Source organism: Pyxicephalus adspersus, chromosome 4 (assembly GCF_032062135.1).
Source record: "Pyxicephalus adspersus chromosome 4, UCB_Pads_2.0, whole genome shotgun sequence".
Taxonomy (NCBI): domain Eukaryota; kingdom Metazoa; phylum Chordata; class Amphibia; order Anura; family Pyxicephalidae; genus Pyxicephalus; species Pyxicephalus adspersus.
Window position 1 is genome coordinate 49,087,850 of NC_092861.1, and position 18,257 is coordinate 49,106,106.

Below are 18,257 nucleotides of genomic sequence, written 5' to 3' on the forward strand. Positions count from 1 at the left end.
TGGTTACTGCCAGGTTTCGGTGCTTGGGCACACCAAGGTGGGCAAAACACAGGACCAAATCACAAAGCAGAAGGATAGTCGAGGAAAGCCAGGGTCAGGGCAGGCAGCAAGCACGAGAGGTCAGGTCACGCCAGGGGGTCAATTGCCAGGGATCCAGGAGACAGGCACCAGTGACACAGGGGCCACTGCGGGCACAGGGAACACTAGAAGCAACAGGAGGCACAGGAAACTCGGGGATTTCCACAGACAGACAGGAACACTGGAACAGCACAGGGAAGTTGGCTAGGAACCAGCAGACTGGACAACGAGTGGTTAATGCAGAGGAAACACTGAATTAAGCACCAGGTGACCAGGAACTGGGACATGTTGCACGAATGCTGAGTCCTGTGTCTGAGCTAGCTAAGTAGCCAAGGCTGGTCAAGAGTCTTTTTTTTGATTGGCCAGTGGATTGGATGGAATTGATAAAGCTTGGAAACAGAGGCATGCCCAGCGTCAGAACTGGCCGCATGCGCAGGAGTGACACTTTTTGCCATAGCAAGCCCCCACTCAACCTCGGGAGATGGGTCTCGCTGTCCCAGCACACAGTTCCACTCAGAGCTTCTGTGCTCAAGGGATGGTGTCTAGTGAAGCACCAACAGAGGTCCAGGAATCCACAAATTAGGCTGCACCAAGATTCCAGCAGAGAGAAGTCCAATATACTGAACAAGAGGTCATACACGGGCAAATAGACCACCAGACGATGTATTCAGGGGTATTCCTTCTCTTGACCTCGCTCAGGGGCACACCGGCCAGAGCCGTGAACCACCAAAGTTTTCTCCGCTCTTCTAGGGCAGTGTTTCCTAACCTGGGTTCCTCCAGAGGTTGTTCTTTTTGGCTATCTATAAGGCTTAGTCTACATGGACATTTTCCGTAGCGTTTAACCTGACGCTTAAAAGCCCATGTTTGAAATTCCAATGGGCTAATCTACACCAGGACGTTTCCTTGAAGCACATTTATGAGCGTTATCTATAGCGCTGCTTGCAACGTTTAAAAGATCAAAACGTGGTGTTAATGCTGGAAAACACAGGTAAACGCTTCCATTGATATCAATAGGGTTTTTTCCTGCATTTATACTTGAAAACTGCGTTTAGCAGTTTAAAAGTAAATGCATTAAAAATGAGGGAAAATGTGTAAAAAATGCAGCACAGATGTTTTCCAGCATTTTAAAAGCAAGCTTTAAAAGTGCATATAAAATCAGTAAGGCTGACATTCAATCCACTGACCCCCAGACTAATATACTGTAAGCTGCGGTTATAGTAATTATAGAACAGGTTCCTTAAGACCTGAAAGTTATTTCACTTGTTCTCTCATGTTAAAACTATGAAGAACACTTGCTTGGTATAGGGCAATAGTTATGGACACCCACTTGTCACAGTAATACCCCAACAAGCAGTCATTTATGCAGTGAGTGTGGTGTGTCAGGTGCAGGGCATTCTTTGGTCAGTGTTATTATATGGCAGCTCGGGGGCCCCCAGGTAAGTAGTATGACATCCTTGCCCTGTACTTTCCTCTTCTCTGTTACCTCATATCACAGCTGCCCTGCGGTCCCACCTCATCTCCTCAGCCTCCACAGGGCGGGGCCTCGGCTGCAGCAGCTTGTCTTACTTAGCCCAGGCTCCCAGCCAATGGCGCTCCGGGGGCGTGTCGTGGTGTCGGAGGCTGTGCGTAGAGCAGGCAGAGGCTGGGAGGCCCTTGCATTGCTTCTCATAGGTTTCATGCTGCCAGGGATATACTGGAGTAGCTGCATACGTCGAGCGACCTGCTATCCAACCCCCCCATTTCAGCGATACATAAGGTAACAGAAACCCTACTGCGAGCTTTCCTCTCCCCAACGTCCTGCTTTTGTCTGCTTGTCTGGGTGATGGTACAATAAGTAGCAAGCAATCAATAAAACAAAGTTTGCTGCGCATACAGCTGCGATCCGACCCGCTGACTAGCATGGCATAGCCTGGCACCCCCGGACTTTGTGCCACTTAGCAGAGTTAAACTTTGGATGGAGAGTGAATGTTCCTAGTTCTTGCAGCATCCCTGCAGCTGGGATCTTCCCACTCTCATTCCTCTGTGGATCTGTAATGGTTTGTGGTTTCCCTAGCTGACAGCCCCTCCCCATTCTCCCAGGGCACAGGGAAAATCCCCCAACGTTGTCACCTAAGTCTGCGCTGCCATAGGGCTGCATTCCCCCCAGATGTTGTATTGGTGGCTGATGTGATCGCACTGAGATTGTAGACGGGTGTGTGCCATGGTCGTGCCTGCTGGAAGTGCTGCTGATCCCTAAGCTGCCTCCATCATACCCTAGCATTCCAGGAAGGCTCTCAGCCTGCTAGATCCGTGCATCTTTCTGCAGTCTTCCATTTGGCTGGGATCACTTATTGTGTGCTTCTTGCCAAATCTCACTGTGCACACGCACCGGCCTGGGGATTCAGCTGCAATTCCTGCCACTTGCTAGAACTCTTGGATGTCTCTACCCAGCAGGCTGCCCCTGGCTTTGTCACATCTCATGAGAACTGCTGGACCTGATGGTGACAACTAATCTGAGCATGTGTCAGGTCACCACTGGTCCTGATTGTTTGGGAACAGTGGGTGGTAAATGTCTTTCAAAGGTTTTCATTTATCCAGGTCATGGTGTAGCTGGTAGGATTTTGTTTAGCTGGACTTGTTCAGTAATGTTGAAGATGTTTCTAAACTTATCTAAGTCTGCTAGGATGAGTGTGAAACATTTCAGATGTGCATGTCTGGAACTACCTATATAGAAAATAAATGTGTGGCTTCCATGACAAGGTTGAACCCATTCCATCACTCATCCCAGTAGCTTCTTCAGCTTTGCTTAAATAAGACTGAAACTTCTTCAAGTTCACAGAAAAATCTTGGATGAATGTGACTACTATCTATACCAAAATAAATGGGTGGCTTTCACGACAATGTTGAAGATGTTCCACAATTCATCCAAATGTTTACAGAAAGAGTGTGACGACTACCTATACCAAGACTGGAATAAATGAGAAGCTTCCAAAATAATGTTGTCACTCATCCAACATGCTTCCTCAGTTCTAATGTGTGTCCAGAATTTATAGCCCCATGGGTAACCTAACCACCATAATCCAATCATCTTGAAAAGTGTCAAGGCAGGTGGTTGTGAGTTGGCGACACTCATCTGAAGTGAGAAGGTTATTTGTATGAGTGAAGAACTTCTTCAACAAGTCCAGATGAAGGTGACTTGTGGGTGGTAAACTGTCAGTGGCAATTTGTATACATTGTATCAGCTTGCAGTGCTATACATTAGGTAATACAGTAACTGGGTGACATTTGTAGCTGTTTCCCTTGTCAATAGTTCCAATTAACCTTTGAGGAGATGTGTGGGAAAACAAACAGAAGAGTTCTCCTTTTAAGCACCAGAAATGTGTGCCCTGGGGCAGACCCATGGAAGAGACTGAAGGAAGCCTCTTGTGCAGCACGTACTGTCTGGCATCCAGTTCTGCCAGATGTCACTCAGGTGAAGCCATAGCTCCTCCTAGAACAAAACCCCAAAGAATCTGAAGCCTCCAGCTATCTGGAAAGACACTGCAAATGTCTGGATCCAGGGGGCACGTTGGAGAAATTGAGGCATGCTGCTGCCATTTCACTCTGAATCATCTCAAACAGCTTTTCTCATTAAGTCTTTGCAGAACTTTATCATCACAAGGCTTCCAATGCTCCAAAGAAACATTTTGTAAAAGGTCACTATTTTTCTGTTCCATCTTTATTTAGTCAGCTGTAACACAATTTTTGTCTGTGATTGCTTACCTCCTGACTACTGATTATTACGTCCAGGAATAAAATGTAGTAGTACAGTATTGAGAAAATTATTGATAATTTCCTGTATAAAGCTATTGACTTATCAGTAAATATCGAACTGCTAATAAAGCAGGCTGGGACTTGTAGCTCAACTGCAGCTGCAACACCTAAGAATGGTGTATTTGACACACATATATATATATATATATATATATATATATATATATGTGTGTGTGTTTATTTGTCATATTTTATGCATTCAAAAATATTATAAGAGTGAGTAAATACAAATGACTTTATATATTAAACAAAGTGGGCCTCATACAAAAACAGACAAATGAACTTTCTCTGACTGGTCAGTAGCAGCTTTTTTGTTGTATTATTCAAGTCGAGTATGAAAAATTATAGAATGAATTGCAGGCAACACAAACTAAAGTAGTTTCTTAGACAACTTTAGACACGTTGACACAAGTGGATGTGATGACGTTTTTAGTTTGCCAATTTGATGGGGATCTCGTGCTTCTTTTGTTTTGGCATACATGTCGTTTATTAGTGTCTATCATACATAAACACCTTTTGTATTTAAAATAAATAGCGACATGACTATGAACTTTGTAAAGCTCTGCGTCGGTGCTACACAAATACTGTGTAATAATAATATATTTTGTGATATAATGCAATAATATAACCGACATTTAGTTCATTCTGTACTTATGTAACTTATCTTGTGCAGATTCACTCTTTTTGCACATTAATACCTGGTGTTAAAAGCATTGTGGGATCTTGCCCTTGAGACAGGAATTATGTGAGAGGAGGAAAATTTATTTAAAGAAGTGGAAATAGGAGACCCTAGGTACACAACTGTGGTACGCCACCTACAGGCTGGAATGCAGGGGAAATGGTGTATTTGTATACCACCTTTGATGTAGCTGACAACAGTCCCAGTCATTTGAGATTACTGAAACCATTGATGGTGAAGGCTGAGACAGTATATAGATGTTTGCATTTCCTATCTGATGGGGCTTAAGGTGCTTCCTACAGTAGCACAATATCCTGCTTATGTGTAATTTGTCACTGTGATTCGGTTTTATGGTACAGTGTACAAATTGTAGCACTGCTTTAGGCGAAGATTTTTGAAGTGTGTTTTGTCTATAGTATATAGACTATATATGCTATAACACATAATATGCGCATTGTGTTAATTTTTTTTTTTGTGGATATAGAAAGCCTTGTCAGTATGGTATTGCATTTTTCGGTAAAGTTTTAAAAAGATCTAAATTAATTTGTCCGTTCATAGTTTACAAATGAATGCAGTTGTAGCTATTTAAAACCTGCCAGATCATATACAACATTTTGTGACCGTGTTTCAATTAGATTTTTATATATGGCTGCTGGAGTCTATGCCAACAGTCATCTCAACTTTAGGCAGTATGATCTGATTAAACAGGTTGCAGCCCTTTACACTTTGTTTTTTGTCCTAGTTGTATTCAAGTTAAAATTATGTGCAGCTACTATAGAAGAGTGGTAATGATTATGTGCCTATTTTTTGTATGCTTATATATTTAAAAAGTTCTGCCATTCTGAGGTATATTTAATTTGTTCTAAAAGCCTAATAAAATCCACTCTAGTGATTATGGACTATCCCGATTGAATGGGAAGGGATTGGACTGTTTGTGTTCTCTTTGGAGATATTTACCTTTTTGTTTGTACTGGTGACTATTGGCACCAAGACAAAAAGTGAAGGGAAACCTAAAACTTTGGAGTTGTTCCCAAAAGCAAGAAATAGGAGACAACCTTCCAACACGGACACATATTCCAAGGGCATCTGTCTATAAGAACAATACCCTTTCTCTTTTGAAGATTTTCTTTACCTTTCTGTTGGTTGTCTGGGATAAGAATTAAATGAATCTGGCAGGGGGTTTAAACCCTCCCCTACACTTACAAGTTTTGACTATTATTATTAAACAGGATTTATATAGCGCCAACATATTACGCAGCGCTGTACATTAAATAGGGACTATACAGAGTTTACCATGAAAAACATATGTGATGCTCGGATTTTGCAACTTTAACAATCCTCCCAGCATCATATTGAGATAAAGCAATTCAATGTTGAACAGAAAAAACAGAGAAATGTGCACATGCAATAATATATAGCCCCCTCATTACCAATCCTATTGCAATATGGCGCTGTCCTCCCCAACCAAAAAACTGATGAAATTGAAAGTTGCTATGGGTTATTTATGATTGCTCTTGGCATTGCATATTTCTGTAGAATATTATATTATATATTTGCTTTTACCTTGTTTGGTTTATTCATATCTAGCCAAAAAGTTGTTCCCTCATCCTGCTACTTTGAGTTTGATTTTTGGGACTGCTGCTATAAATATTTGATGTATTGCTTAACGTGCTTATTTTCCAGGACACCATTGTGTACCATTTATTTTGACATGAGTTTGTGGTTTTTTAGGACAATAAGTGAATCTTCTATTATTTTTGGATGAGAATGACTGTTGTTTAGACTGATAGTGCTGGTCATCAAGTTCAGAGTGCCCAAGTCCATATTTTCCCAATATGAGGGAAGAACACTCTGTATTAAGGCTGAAGTTGTTGATCTCCTTTCTGAAAATGCTAGTTGCATGACTGTTGTGGCAAAATTAATAGTTTTATTTTTTTGTGATTGACATAGAACACGTGAACAGATATGGAGATTGGACTTGGCCATTTACTTAAAGTATGGAGCCACTGGATAAGCTTGGTAGTCAGGCCACAGCCACAGTGTTAGAAGGATATGAGCAAGATCACACCCTCTATGTACTGTTCTACTAATTTCCAGTGTATAAAAACTGTACCAAGAAAAATATGGAAACTAGCTACCTTTGGTATCCTATTTTGCTGACAGCTGGGTTTCCTCTCATTTTAAGAATGTTTTTGAATTTGGACAAAAAGTGAAGAAAAGTGACAAAAACCTGACACATCCCTTCCCTGTGTTTTCAACTGTAAAACAAGGTTTGGCTATTGTTGGCCTTTTTATTCTCACTTTGTGTATTGTTGGCCTTTCCTGTGATAAGTGAGTTGTAATGGTGTACATTTGTTCATGCTAGGAATGTATAGTGTCTGTGTAGTTCAGTGTTCACCAATTAACATCAGAGCAGTGCATGTATTCTTTTCTGGCACTTATGTACTATTGTATAGCCAAGAATCTAAATCATTAATATTATTTAGAATGTATCTCTCTGCATTTGTTTTTCAGTTTTTCCCCAACTTTGTCCTCATTTGACTTTCATTCTCTCAGTAGAACTCATCTGTGTATTATCAAAATGTTAAAGTTTCCATAAAGAGACATTCTGCAATACATCCAAACACTAAGAACCAAAAACACTTTGTTTTGTTGCTGTTTGAAATGTACCCTGTGGATACTTGCTGCTTTATCTGTAGGGGAGTTCATTGCAAGAATAACACATGTATCTTCAAAATGAATCAATGAAGGCTGGGAGATTAGCAGCCTGACTTGGCAGTTCTGGGGATCTTGTACAGGATTCTTCTGAAGGACATTACTTGTCTGTAGCTTTTCATCGTGTTGGTATGTTAGTGCTGTGATTTTAAAAACATTCAAAAACAACTAAACTGCCCTTTAGGACCTGTGCAGATGCCTAACCAATGTCACCCCAAATGATGTTAAACTCGTTTTCAGATGGTGATTTTAGTAATAAACATTGTACAGACAAGCTTTTCAGCTGCTGCCTTTACTATTCTATGGAGAGTAGAGGACCAGAGGAAGACGCTCTGCTGCAGGGTTTACAATAGTCTAACTGTACTGGTTATTAGTAGTTGGCCATTTAGTCATCTGGTATGTTGCATCACTAAACATAGACGGGAAACACCTGTACAGGTGCAAGATTTTCACCAGAGAATCACAAGCAATCATCTCTAACATCTGTATAGAGCCTCAATATGTGTTTATGAGGCTGTTGTAGGACACCAAGTTGTTCAATGAGCTAAAAACTGTAAATTGTGAATAAGAGAAAAAAAAAAAAAAAAAAAAATTCTTGAAAGTGTATGTAAAATATCATTTTGAACTTCTTTAAATGATCCCTTAAGTCTTTTACATTAACAGTTGAAGGTGTTATCTGTTCGATAAGTGGGGAAAAATACCTGTTATTCCTGACATGAATCCTGTAACGTCCTGTAAACTGTTCTAGCACTGCCCAGGTTACCTCTGTGAACTGCAGAACATCTCACCCTGTTTTATAGAGATAGAAAGAGGGTTGCTTTGTAGTCCTGTCCAAACATCACAATGCTTTCAATAATAGAGTATTGTGAATAAGTGTTTTTAACCAGGATCCATAGAAATATAGGGGGGGGGGAAGTGTGATTTGGGCAATCCTATTTGGCCATTGGGCAGCCGCTGGTGATGTAACATGAATGAGTTACACTGTCCCCTGCATCCAGGTCTTTTCCTTGCATTGCCAGAATTAGTGTCAGGATCTGTACTGCATGGTGCATGTGCAGTGTAAACAATAAGACAAAAGGAACAGGATTTATTTATTTTTTTTGGCAACAGACTTTGCATGTCTCCTCTGCCTCCTGGTGACTTTTTGTTTTTTTGGGTAAAGTTCTTTCTTACTACTATACTAACTAACCAAGAATCATCTGCTAGTTCTTTTTGTTTCATGTACTTTGATCTTTTCACCTCTTGGTGAATGGAGCTCTAATGGGCTGCATACAAAAAGGGCTATATTCATATATTATACTACCCAAGGCACACCTGAATGATCATTCTCTTTTCTGCATGCGTCAGCCACTGCATTGTGCATTAATTTTAGAAAAAAAAAGATATAGGGGGCAATTCTTCAATAGGGCTTTCTGCCTACATTATAACTATATTTTTCCCATCAGTTTACTTGTATGTCTCAGATTACATTGCGTTTTCTCATAGTGTACACTTAGTACAGTTATTTTTCTTTTTTTTCCACATATCTACTGTTCAATGAACTGGCACAGTTTTGCTAGCAGGTATATTTGATATAGTCTGTTGCTTAGTACAAAACTGTTATTTAGAATTTATCGGGCAGAAGCGCTTGACAGACATACCCTACAGGTACACATTCCATACCATACGGAAAAGGAACATTTTAGCTGACTTGATTTTCACTCTCCTAAATGCATAGACACTACATTGCACTAAGTACAAAGTGTTACATTTATACTGCATTAAAAATTGAAAATTAAAGCTTGAAATGCATACAGGAGGAACAGCCTGCATGCTCAGCACTTGGGGTTTTCATCCAGGCATTGCTCTTAGTCCTCCAGTAGTCTGATGAGCCTGCAAAATGCTCTGCTTGTGATCCTGAAATACACATGGAAGGTTCCTTGCTGCTTTTCATATACAGAAAGCCTAATGTAAAGAAATACCAACATTAGTCAGACTAAACAGACTTGGAAGTTTGTATTTGACTGTGATAACAGGAGGCAGAAAAAGAGGCAGCATCTTATTAAAGGATTCAGAAAGTGTGCTTTTGTTGAGTTCCTATCTTAAATCTTTGAATACAGGCGATTACATATACATCATTGTAAGGTAAGGTACAGCATTTGCTAGTAAAGTTTAGTAGCTCTCTGATTCATTTTAAATAGAAGTGAACATGTTGTTGGGGGAGCACAGCATACTTGCAGGTTATGGCAAATGCACTCCAGTTTTGTTGGGTCCATCCTATCAGTGCATTCCCTGCAGCCGTCACCTCCTCCACATCCCACCACAATCCTCTCCAGCCATTGGGGCACTGAACATGGCTGCAGGAGTTAGTGTCTCCGGCGCCTAGGCCTGTTCTAGGCTCAGACCCTTTGCTGCGTGTAGCGTTGGGTATACCTAGTGCAAGTGGGTTTACTTCTTCTATTTTGTTGCTTACAATTGATACATATACCATTTCCAATGCCGTAATAAGCTCAGCCATGTTCCAATTGACATACTTTTGTTCTGCTTTACCCTAATGTGGTAAAAAAAACATCAACAGAAAGGCTGATTTTATGCCTTTGGGGTATATTTTTAAAATGAGGGGCTTCTTTACCCCCACACATAAAAGACTTTCAGATTGGAGTTAGTGAGGCTTTTATGACTTCAAGAAAGCTGCTCGTAGCTTGTGCAAATCCTTTGTTCTTGGTGATCTTCAGTGTTTATAAGTCAGACCTGTGTGAATTAGCCTATGTATTTGTATTACTGGTGATTCTTGACTTTGCTACTATCTGAATGCCTAAAATATTTCAGTTTTGAAATCCGAAAAGGGTACATATTGAGCCTGATCTACATGACCAATATTATGTACTCAATCGGCCTGATTATCAAAGCTCTCCAAGGCTGGAGACAAAAAGGGAAAAAAGGGGGATCCTGCCTGCAAACCTGTTATGGTTTTTCTGAAAATTTTATATTTTATATTATTTGGCAAATGTTGTCAATCCTGGACCAAATCCATTCCAGGTTTGCTAGTCGATCTTCCCTAGTCCTGAAGAGCATTGATAAATCAGGCCTATTGAGTGCATAGTACTGGTCATGTAACATGTATTTGCAGTATATAAATTGAAAATTAAATACTTTTTACTACCTTTTTAGTTATGACCCAAAGTAAAGTATTTCTATATTATTATTGCATCAGTTTTCATATAATGGCAGTATAAATAGCAGCATTCCATAAGCTATTATGGGAACTTAATATAGCTATTAGTGGAAAGTCCGGACTTGAACAGTTATTGTGGGCTATTCCTTAGAAAGCTAACAAAAATATTATAAAATGGTATTGTAGAAAGGTATTTATATAGCAGAATTGAGACAGACACATCTTACTTTAGGGATACAAATGGAAATGCACACAGAGGTCAGATACAACTTTTGCCTATATATTTCCACTTGGGCCATTCATTAAGGGTCTTATAGTTTTCCAGTACAACCAACCTGAATTTTAATTTCTATATCTCAGAGAAATTATAGCAATGGTTGTAGCAAGGTAATTAGCACTCCTATCACCACCGTAGGAATTTACAAACTAGGAAATTCCTACAGAAATCTCAAAATGCTCATATATATTTGCAGTAATTTCCCAATTTATATTTTGTCTTTATTGTTTGACAACCACCTTGGGCAAAGCTTTAGTCCACTTTTATTCTACACTGGCACTAAGTTGCCATTTCACACCTAAATCTGCATTAGGAGCATTTGCTACATTTTTTTGACCAATATAAAATACATCAAGCTGTCCTGTAGACATCAATCAAAGGCTTGGGCAATTGTACAGTCGTTTAAATAATCATGCCACTTTAGGTTTATTATTTCTGAAAAATAATATTCAACTGTATTTAAGGTCATTGGTTTGTGTGTTCTCCAAAAACACCATATGACGTGTAGTGTGGGAACTCAGTCAGCAAGATCAACAATAAGATAATGAACACGTGTGGGCTGCTTCACTCCATTTTAAGTGAAGACCACAGTCATTGTTTTAATGTCTAGTACTGTATTTCAATTTTTTGGCTGGTGCTGGTATTTTCTGCTGGGACGACTGTGGGTTTTGGTCTTGTGATGTGTACATTTCCAAAAAAGATGCTATTTCTATCTGCCTTCAGTGAGTTGTGCCCATGTAAAATCTTGCATGGGTATATAGGATGATTACAGGTTGGCAGGCTTTGAATATAACAGTTATTTGTTTTATAATGGTGTCTTGCTATTATATTACCTTTTTAAAAGTTGTGGTATTTCACCATAACATTTTTGCAATCTAATGTATTTTCCAATCTTTTAATATCAAATGATACAATAAAAGTAGTTTGGACAACAAGACTTTTGATAACCTTCAGAAATGTACTAGCTTGACTATCCACTTTGCACCTTAAATGCAGAAAGTCTTCTAAAAGCATTGAAAATGTATTCTTAGTTTGTTTTTTGTTTTTTTATTACCTCATTATAGAGTCTCCTCTTTTTAACAATCATTTTCCCAAGGGCAATATGTGCATTTAGGTTATTTTATGCATGCTATGTACCTGTAAATATCTTTTTGTGTAGGGATTCAACAGACCCAAGATTGTATCCTGGCATCACCGTCTTGGGTATGATATGAGCGAATTCAGAGCTGTCATTCAAATATTCCCTATTACTTACAAAAACGTATTTAGGAAGTTAGGGCAGGATAAGATGAGCTAGATTACAATAGACAGTAATTAGACACATCCAGAAAAAAAAAAAGATTTATGAGAGGGTCTTTGCTAGGGAACTGACTCCTGCAGTAGTCACATTTTCAAGCAGGTTTGTAACATTTCATGTTAAAATAATTTTTATGTAAAGAAAGGCTCAGGTGTGCATTTAAAATACTTGATTTATTTGTTCTTTTACCTGTACGTTTAAAGCTTATGACAGGGTTGCTTAAAGCATATTTACACTCTTATTGATCAAAAGTCCATTTGATACTTTGAGGATTAGTTACCTTTTGCAGTTCGCAATTTATATTTTCCCTATGTTTTTTATGCACATTTGCACTTATCTTACATGGAGAGCTATCTCTGTCAGAATGCTGTTGTAAGGCATGAGTTATGCATTGGTCATGCATTCCCATTCATCTCAGTGGCAGGTGTATTTTTGTTAAAATGCAGCAAATATTGCTTTAACAAGTAAAAATATTTGCTGGATAAGAGTGCATAAATCAGTTGACTTAAACAATAATGGCACACATTTTGTCAGTGCATTTTGTCTGCAGTTTTATATACATTTGATAACCCCTACATTTATTGTATGTGCAGCATACTGGAACCTAAGCAGTTATTATGCACTTTCCTAGGGTATATAAGTGATTTGCTGTATTTATGCTATATTGCTATCACTTGGTCATATAGTTGTTTTGTAATTTGAACAGCAATTCAATTCTTTTTTTTTGGGGGGGGGGGGGGGATTAGAAGGCTGAATGGTTAGAACCTATGTCATTGCAGGCTGCACCTACTGCAGAGATTTTCTCTTTTGTTGTACTGGTGACCACTATTGCTGGATGACTGTGCAGGGGAATCCACCAAATGGGGCATAGATTGCTAAAACAACTGATAAAGGTTTTTACCCATTCAATGCTCTTCTGTTTCCTGGATTGACATATAGAAACCACTAAACACATCCCAAGATCAGGAGGCTTTTTGAAAAGCCTTTAGGTGGCAATTTCTCCACAATTAGAAAAATATTTGGTGGTGCAGGCAGTGGGAAAATTATTTACTCTCTTCTTGCAAGAGGACATTAAATCCAGAGACTGAATTTAGGAACAGTTTAATTGACATTTGAATATTGAAGTGGTATGAGCCTTTACTTAAAAGTATTATGGGAGTCAGTAACACATTGAAGTGTGCCAAAAAACTGAATGTCCAAAAAGCCCTTGAATACAAAAGAAAAATTTATATCTTCCTGTCTATAATATCATTGTCAATAAATCTCCTTAGGGATTTTTATATTAGTAATATTTTTGCAGCTGTAGCCTAAGTGAATGAATAGCATTACTTATACTTGTAGAATTTGATGGTCATGATGATTCCATTTGGAAATAAAAAGAAAACAAAAGTTTACAGATTGCATGTACAAACATTCTCAAAGCAAATTGAGTGGTTGAGCCCAAACCCATCCATACTCCATTCTGATATGATTTAGGGCTTGTACGCACTAGTGCATTGCAATAAAACCCTTTATTTCCACACAAACACAAACAAAATGTGTAAACATGTATTGGTGTGCTGTGTTGCTGTTTGTTCTTATTGGCAACATGTGGCAACACACTAATCCATGGTATGTGCACCATCAGAAGTCAAACCAGGCTTGTTTCAAACTTGTTTACTACTTGTTAAGATTATAGATATATCAGAATGTCCGTAGACATTAAGACATTGATGGCATCACTGTCATGTCTTTAAATACTAAAACTCTGGGCACCTGTGGAATCAGATATATTTGCACCACAAAAGTGTGCAGCCAAAAATATTTTTTTCATGATTCCATGGGAATGAAGCGAATGGCACCCATTGATGACCTGGACAGTGCAGATGGTGTGGAAAGTACTTGATGACACTAGTAGTCCATGAACCTGAAAATGAGGCAAGATCTTTTTAATTATTAAAGTTTCACATGATTGGTTTGCATCCGCAGGTTAGAAAGAGTATTACATTTCAGCACAGGAGATGCCATAAAAATAAGCAAAATTGAATCATTTCAACTTCAATCATTTCAGAAATTAAAACTGACTTTTGAAATTTAATTATTGGTTGTACATACACTTTAAATCTAGTTGAGGTTTAAAAGGCACTGCAGTTAATTTCTTTTCATAAACTCTAGCCTAAAAATGTTTAAAACTTTAAAATTTGCACTAAATTATACAAAAATGTCTCAAACTTGGGTTTTTGGGGGAGGAAAAGAACATGAAAAAGAGCAGGGCTCTTTTTCAGGCTTTTCTGGTAGTGACATGACTATGGACTTTGTACAGCGCTGCGCAATATGATGGCGCTATATAAATACTGTGTAATAATAATAATAATAATAATAATAATAGTGTTTTTACCTTCGCTCATAAGGCCATAACAGAGAATTCAGTCTCACAGCAGGTGTCACCAATTATTTATGACTGTTAGCTTCATCCAAAGGCAGCTACATTGTATAAGACCATCATCTGGCATGTATTGGATGTAGCAATTTGCTGGTTGCCAGTCGAATCCCTTAGAAATATATTTGCTATTATCTCAGTATGGGAATGTTTAAAAACAATGCAGTGTATTTATTAAAGTGAACCTTCGCTTTGTCCATGTAGCTTATATTTTCTTCCCAATTTGAACATCTGACTGCAGTGCTCCTTGGAATAAGCACAAAGTCATGGATAGCAGACCCCTTTTTTACCTTTATTTGGATTATTGGCTGTGTGAAAATTTTCTTGCAGAAGCTGGTATAAGCAGATCTTATTGTGTATGCACACATGAATTTTCAATTCAGTGGTTAGTTCCTGGAGGATTTCAGAGTTAACAAATGTGGTTTGAGAGGGGGCTGGCAGCAAGCCCTCACCCTTTATAGAACTGTTTACCATTGTGTGCTGATAACACATTGTAAACTTAATAACTTCCCACAAGGGTTATGGCAGCATCTGAGTCTGTAAATTACTTTATATGGTAGGCAGGAAATGGCTTAGCATGTTCAAACTATGTGACCTATGTGATGAGGTCTGGTGCAGTTCAGCCCATGAGCTCTTTCACAGCAGTAAGTTCAGGCCCACCTTGTAAAACTTTGTTACCTTGTAGTTAGCATAACTTTGTCATTATTTGTTTAAAGTTACCTTTAAAGACCCATTTTGTGCTTTCATGTACCTATCAGGGGTTTACAAGTATTGCCCATCAGGTTTTCTCATGAACATTTCAGGTTATAAAAACATTATTTAAAAACTATTTAGAGTGTGATCTTATCAGATCTTTGGAGTGTATGTGTTAGGTTTTAGTTAAAAGTAAATTTATTTCTTGTAAAGGTGTTTTGTAGCAAATAGCATGTATGAAATGTATAAATAGAAACACGTAGTTATTACTACTTAAAAGGCTCTATTTAAACTTAAAGATTAACTTATTGCAAACAGTTAAATATGCAAATGTATAAATGTATAATATTCAAATTTCGCTTCTACTAAATATTTTTAATTCTTTTCAGCCATTTTTGTGATTTGGACCACCCTGCCAGACAGTTAAGCACAGTCCTATGGTGTTTACCGCCACAAGAGACTGTCATCAAGACACATTTGCATCCCTAAGATTGTTCTATGGAAAAGTTAAATTTATTTTTGCCCTGCCTGTCTTACCTGCCAAAACACTGTTGTTTAGTTCAGCTTGTTTTGTGATCTTCCATCTGCCAAGACCTGTTTTCTTGCTGTAATTAGGTTATATTTTACAGTACGTCTCTGACATTTGTTTATTTTCTGTGAAGATAACCTTAGTTCAGGGGAAAATCTCAGGTGAATCCTATTCATTGAGATGCTCCTGCTTTAGTGACTGTCATCCACACAGTACCAGCATGCACATGGGAGTAGTGTGTTTGGAAACTAGAATGGCAGTTGGGTTAGATTTTTAGTCAGAAAAATTATTGCACCACTAACAATATTAAAGTATTATCACAGCCTCAGGGAACAAAAATAACACATTATTACAATTTAAAAGTTCTAAACTGAATGTTTAGGGGTTAGATTTTAAATTCTAGGTGATTACTGTGGTCAGACTGGAGCTTTGAAGTCTAAATTACAGAAACAAAAATAAGGCTTTATCAAAATGCATGTGCTTGTTGCTGTGCATGGTGTTTGCCAGGTAATTAATTTGAATGGGCAGCCCAATGCACAATGTTGCACAGAAATGTAGCACATGGTATGCTAAAAAGTGCATAGCAACAAACTACAATGTTTTGCCACGTTGTACTGCACTGGTAAGGCGCATTTGGGGCTCTATTCAAAATGGATAAAAAAAAAACATTACTTGCTTTTTAGGTTGCTACATTAACAGATGAAGGAAATGTTTATATACTAATGTTCATCAATAGTCATGTTTATTTGTATGTAAGCAGTTAATAAAAAGGCTACTTTTGAAGTTTAACATTAGTTATAATTCTTATCAAAATGTATAAAATGCAATATGGTAATACAAGTTCCATCATTCAGTGGCTGGTCAGTTTTACCATACACACTTATGGGCAGATATGAATATCTACATCATACAAAAATCTAATGTCATAATTTTTAAGAAATAGTTTAACAAATTTCCTTCCTTTAGCAGTTTTGGTCCCGGTGAGGGTGCAAGCAATGGCCTATTAAAAAGTGGTCCCTTCTAGGAAAAAATAAAATCTCCTTTTGGTTTAGTAAATCTCTTCGGTGGGAATATAACAAAACACTGTTTCTGTGAAATAGGAAAGAGTTTGAACCTTTGTCAGGTGATTCTACCCATCTACCGTATGTCTTCCTGACCTCCCCTTGTTCTGCTGTCACAGAAACAGGACATGGAATCTTCCCAATTAGGTCACAGGTCGCAATAAAACATGACATTAAGTATTTTTCGTCTAAATTACCAAAAAAAAAAAAAAGGTTTTTATAAAGTTTAATTTTGTATAATGGATTGTTGGTATTATTTTGCTAAAACTGACTTCCATATGTCCACATCTCCTGACCTTCAAATGATAAATGTTGATATAGTAGCAGGCCAGCTGGTCAAATGAAATCACCAAGCAGAATACAGGAAGTTCACTCATCTATATTTCCTAATTACCTTTAATAATTAACACATTTGGCTGGAATGTGCTAGATTGGCACAGTCCATGTAGCATGATCCTACTCCATGTGTGTGATAGACTACACTATAAAAGTACATACCCCACATTTATTGTCATGCCTAAACGTCTTCCTTGCTGATTGTGTGTTTAGTTGATAAAAGTTTCTGAGAATTCTCCCTCAAATTATGGTGTGATGCCTCCTGGCTTTTCATTAGCTACGTGGCAGTTACAAATCTATCGTTTACTTTGAGAGAGAAAAAAATTGCAAAACTTTGGCCTGCTGCCATGACTAGCTCCAGATGGTCAGATAATATTTGGATATATACAGAAAATGCTTTAAACAATAAAACGCCATGTTCGTCATTTTATATGCACTTATTTTCAGAATTTTTACAAGAAAAAGAAAATCTTCCATAACTTGCTGCTGCCTTGTTCAGCTGTCAATGTGCCGTTTGGGAAAAATAAAATTTTAAAGGAGAGCAATAGTGAATGGAATAGGGAAGCTTAAACATTTGTTAGGAAATGAATCATTACTGTGTTATATCAAAATTAAGGCATCCCTATACCAATCATAATTCTTTCTTTTTGTTATCTTTCTGCATGTGCCATCAATTGAATTTCCTTTACCAATAGCTGTTCTTGGGTTATTTTGCTTTTTGAGTGTTTTAATAGGCAGATTTACCTTTGTTTCCTGTCCTAAAAACAAAACTGGAAGCAAAACAATTTCTCTCCCAAGGTAAACAATTGTTATCAGGACAGGTTCTTTTATTTAAACATTTCCTGTTATATTCTGGTATAGTTCGAACCAAATTCTTTTTCTTTACTTTCTGTCCCAGTGACATTGGTCAACAAGACAAATAGAGCATAAAACCTTAAAGGAGTTCTTACTTTCCCAAACTTGTCCAACCCCCCCCCTCCAAAAAAAAAAAAAGTTTTGGTCATAAATTTACCTTAGATGTTGACACCATGGGCCTGATTTAATAAAGCTCTCTAAGGCAAGAGAAGATACACTTTCATCACTGAAGCAGAGTGATCCTACAAACATGGAACACATTTCCTAAAGGTCATTTGCTATTTGTTTGCAAATGTTTTTAATCTTGGACCAGATCCGTCCCAGGTTTGCTTGATCACCAAGCTTTACTGATGAAAGTGTATCTTCTCTATC

General features: G+C 38.0%; 1 protein-coding gene across 1 annotated transcript in view; it reads left to right on the top strand.

Moving 5' to 3' along the window:
• The first annotated feature begins 1,710 nt into the window (after positions 1–1,710).
• The window catches only part of FNDC3B (fibronectin type III domain containing 3B), a 176,960-nt gene continuing 160,413 nt past the window's right edge, over positions 1,711–18,257 (top strand). The window contains exon 1 of the mRNA XM_072408114.1: positions 1,711–1,834. The gene's annotated coding sequence lies outside the window, so the exon portion shown is untranslated. The remainder of the gene's footprint in view (positions 1,835–18,257) is intronic.